This window comes from Physeter macrocephalus, chromosome 4 (assembly GCF_002837175.3).
Source record: "Physeter macrocephalus isolate SW-GA chromosome 4, ASM283717v5, whole genome shotgun sequence".
NCBI lineage: Eukaryota > Metazoa > Chordata > Mammalia > Artiodactyla > Physeteridae > Physeter > Physeter macrocephalus.
The window spans coordinates 1,516,157-1,520,987 of NC_041217.1; the positions used below are offsets into that span (position 1 = coordinate 1,516,157).

A 4,831-nucleotide genomic window follows, 5' to 3' on the forward strand; every position below is an offset into this window, starting at 1 on the left:
CGGGAGAGGCCACAGCAGTGAGAGGCCCGCGTACCGAAAAAAAAAAAAAAAAAAAAAAAAATCAAAGCTGGAGTTGAAAAGGCAGGAAAAGCAACAAATGGCCCAGTGGGTTAAAAATGTGCAGAGATCGTCCTCCCCAAACAAAAGAGGTGTCCTTGAAAACAGAAGAAAGACTCTGGAGCTTTAGCTAATCCATTTTAAGTCTGCTTAAACCTGTTTGTTATTGCATTTTAAAACACTTTTTGTTACATTAGTGGACACAATTCAGAATAATAACAACCATTTGTAAAGAGTATCAGGAGATTTTTATTTGCAGGTAAATAGGATCGGAACCACCTGGACATGTGCGAAGAGCAAACCATTTTCTCACCCCTGATCTTGTTTGTCCGCATGAATATTCACAGGGCGGGGCTGGTTCAAGCAGGTTGGATACTTGTACATCATTTAGCTTTTGATTTCATTTGAAATGAGTTTTGTTGTTTACCTTCCACAGGCCACTTGGCTAGTGTGGTTGCCTTTTGGGGGTGAGGACGGAAGCGAGAGACGGAGAAGAGATGTGGTGGGTAGGCTCGGGAAAAAATGGTCAGAACCACAGCCTGTTCCCAAATCTTGGCCAGCACTTTTTAAAGTATGTATTTTTTCATTAGGAAAAGGGAAAACAGTACAAATAACTTAAGGAACCCTACATTAATACTAAAAACAATTTAGAATACGTTCTTCAAATTGCAATTGAGTATATTTTTTTATACTTAAAACTCACAATTTTTTCTCATGGTGAAAGCAATCCACATTTATTTCTTTGATTTAGAAAATACAGAAAAGCAAATGGAAAAACGAAACACTTGTAATTTCACCACCCAGAGATATGCTTTGTATATACTTCCATATATTTTGTACCAAAGTGAGATCATATTGTATATCCCATTTGTACCTTCTTTCTTTCACATAATAGTATTATTAATATACCTTGATATTAATAATTATTCATCTAAAACATCAATTTAATGCATAGTAGAATTCCATTGTTTGGATGCATTACTTTTGTTTGTTTGTAACCAAACCCCTGTTACAGGATATTTTTGTTATTTCGAGAATTTTTGTTTTTATGATAAAGCTGTAAGGAATACCCTTGAACATACATCTTTGCTTACTTCACTGATTATTCTTAGATATGGATAAGTTCTTAAATGTGAATTGTCCATTCATTTTTGTTAAGTCTTTTGATATATATGCTATACTGCTCTTCAGAGAAGTTGTACAAATTTTCGTGCATACCAGCAATAGGTAAGAGTACACATTGATTTTTAAATTTACATTTCTTTAATTGCTAACTAATGATGTTAAACATTTCTTCATAATTTTATTTGCCTTTTTTCTCTTATAAGACTAGTTTACCATTTATCTATTACAGTATTCATCTTCTTGTATTGATTTGTGAGAGACACACTATATATTAAATATATTAGCTTTGTCTCTCAAATACTCATTTTTCCAAATTTATCACTTCTTTTTTTTAAAATTATTCCAAATGGGTGCACCATTTTATTTTATTTTACTTTTTATTGGGGAATAATTGCTTTACAATGTTGTGTTAATTTCTGCTGTACAACAAAGTTAATCAGTTCTATGCATACCTGTATCCCCTCCCTCGTGGACCTCCCATCCCCCCACCCATCTATCTAGGTCATCACAGAGCACCGAGCTGAGCTCCCTGTGCTATACAGCAGGTTCCCACTAGCTGTCTATTTTATACATGGTAGTATCACTTCTCTTTTAACGTTACTTATAGCTTTTTTTTTTTTGGTCGCACCACACGGCTTCTGGGATCTTAGTTCCCTGACCAGAGATTGAACCCCGGCCCTTGGCAGTGAAAGCACCAAGTCCTAACCACTGGACAGCCAGGGAATTCCCACTTATAGCATTTTTAAAAAATATAAATGTATTTATTTTTAATTTATTAATTAATTTATTTTTGCTGCGTTGGGTCTCCTTTGCAGTGTGAGGGCTTCTCATTGCGGTGGCTTCTCTTATTGTGGAGCACGGGCTCTAGGCGCACGGGCTTCAGTAGCTGTGGCACGGGGGCTCAGTAGTTGTGTCTCATGGGCTCTAGAGCGCAGGCTCAGTAGTTGTGGCGCACGGGCTTAGGTGCTCCGCGGCATGTGGGATCTTCTTGGACCAGCGATCGAACCCGTGTCCCCTGCGTTGGCAGGCGGATTCTTAACCACTGCGCCACCAGGGAAGCCCACCACTTATGGCATTTTTATGATGTATTTGTTTTTCTGTAGTCAACTCTGTCAGTCTTTTCTTTTCCAGTTTCTACCTCAGATGTTAAACTTAAAAAGCTGTTCCTCCACTGCCACCCCACCCAAAAGGTTATATAAATGCACATATAAATTAATAAAATACACGAATGAATTGTCACAGGTATTCTGTCTGCAGAGGTATTGAGACAGCACTGTTTTGATCTCGAGAGCATTTTTACTCTATGTAGTAACACAAGCATTTTAGTCAGAAGTATACCAACCGTGTTGATTATGAAGCTAGTGTTTTCACAGTGAGTGCCATTAGGCTAATCTAAATCTTTGACCAGTTTCCTGTACTGTGAAGTTAAACCGCTCTCATCTTTGTTCATTTTCTTTTGCTGTTTTACCTAAAGTTATTTTTATTGGGATTAGTTCTTTTCCATGTAAATTTACAAGATTTATTTATTTTTTTGTAAGACCTTGTCGGCCATATCAAATTCTAACAGCAACCTGCGGTTATGTTTTCTTTTGTGGCCTACAGTTTTATTTAACAAGTTCAGCTTTCCTGAGTCACATTTTTATACCTCTAAGTTTGTTTACAGAACGGGATCCTCCAAGCAGCTGTTTATTTATTACTGCTTTTACCGTCTGTAATCCGGGCTGTTGTCTTTTTAATTTTGTGTGGATTATTTCTTTCAGTGATTTTCGTTATGAGTTGGATAGTAGACTGATGGGTGACAACGTTTGTAAACGCCATGTTTCACTACAGCACACGAGAGAACAAAGTGGGACCCCTTTGCCAGCCCAGGGACAGTAAGTGATGTGGTGATTTAAAATATGTCCACAAATTCTTCTTCAGGTGATGTGCCCTTCAAAAGTTGGAGCCCGATTCCCGTCCCTCGAATGTGGCCTGCAAAAAGGGACTCAGTTCTAAGGAACAGGGAAGAAGCACAGGGGGCGGCATCCGTCAACCCGGTCCCTGGAGACTAGGTCACGAAAGGCATGGCAGCTTTCGGCCTGCTCTCTGATCACTTGCTCCTGGAAATCCTGCTGCTATGTCATAAGGACACTCACGTGGTTTCTGGAGAGGCCCCCTCGGCGGAGAACTGAGGCCACGGGTCAACAGCCCTGTGCGGGCACCACCTTGGAAGCGGATCCTCTGGTCCCCGGTCCCCAGCAAGCCATCAGAAGAGGCCACCAGCCTCCTGGGAGGCCGAGCCACAGGGACTCAGCCAAACTGCTCCTGGATCCCTGACCCCCTGAAACTATGTAAGATAGTTTGGGGTTAATTTGTTCTCAGCCACTGGGAAGGGGACATGACAGTGAGTTGAGGGGAGGGGTCAGAAAAGGCTTCCTGGAGGTGGCACCTGGGCAGTAATGTGCCCTCCATCAGGAATGCCACAGCTGATGGTGCCCTTCTCTGTACCGCGCCTCCACCCTTCAACCCACCTCTCCTTTCAGCCTCACCTCCCTACCTTCCTGTCCTTACCCTTCCTCCCCTCCCTGGTCACTCTCTCCCCCTCCTTTCTCTGCCCAATCACACAGCAATGGGAAGGGTTGGATAAACCATTCTGGATTTTTGGTCGGAAGAATACAGCTTTGATGATCCTGTGTTACCCCCACTAAAAACATTCACTTGCACGGTGCAGATTCCTATGGGATGGAGGGGCACTCCACACCCCCTTTCATCCTCCTAAGAGGTTCATCGCTTTGTGTCCACTGTGGGTGGGCAGCGCAGGATTTCAAAGGAACTGTTGGGGAAATAGATACTTATTTATAGCTCAGGGGATGTTTAAAATTAACTGTAGTACAAAAACAGGGCCCTTAAATAGTCAAATTAGACACTTGGTTTTTATTGATGAACAGAATGAAAAGATTAGAACCATAGCCCTAATATGTCTTTGGCCAAGAAGAAAATTTGCTCACAGAGATGGGGTGAACAGCTGAAAACTCAGAAGTCAAGCCTATTTGTACCGCTTTTCAAAAGATTTGCATTTGGTGTGGTGGCACGGCTTACAGAATTGTCCATTCTCCGTAGAGCTCTCTTGGCCTCGGTTCTTCCGTTGGCTGCTTCGGCGTCCTCACAACATGGCAGCAGGATTCGCCTGGAGCAAGTGACCCGAGACCACGATGCTTATAAAAGATGCCTCTGTAGTGTACATAATAATCAGATTTTCAATTTGTTTACTCCTGTCACTCATATAAACAAAGCACCTTAATTGCCTCTTCCTTTTTTTTTTTTAAATTTATTTATTTATTTGGTTGCACTGGGTCTTAGTTGCTGCAGGTGGGCTCCTTAGTTGTGGCTCATGGGCTCCTTAGTTGTGGCATGTGAACTCTTAGTTGCAGCATGCATGTGGGATCTAGTTCCCCGACCAGGGATCGAACCCGGGCCCCCTGCATTGGGAGCGCAGAGTCTTATCCACTGCGCCACCGGGGAAGCCCCGCCTCTTCCTTTTTTTTAATAGGTCCCTTGACAAATATTCTTTGGGGGCCATCAGCTACAATATGTTTTGTGTCTTTTTTTTTTTTTTTTTTTTTTTTTTGTGGTACGCGGGCCTCTCACTGTTGTGGCCTCTCCCCTTGCG

At 41.9% G+C, this 4,831-nt stretch overlaps 1 long non-coding RNA gene across 1 annotated transcript in view; it reads right to left on the minus strand.

The window, feature by feature from the left end:
• Window positions 1-4,088: 4,088 nt before the first annotated feature.
• The window catches only part of LOC102983153 (uncharacterized), a 43,382-nt gene continuing 42,639 nt past the window's right edge, over window positions 4,089-4,831 (minus strand). Inside the window, exon 5 of the long non-coding RNA XR_003679292.1 lies at window positions 4,089-4,392. This is a non-coding gene — a long non-coding RNA (uncharacterized lncRNA). The remainder of the gene's footprint in view (window positions 4,393-4,831) is intronic.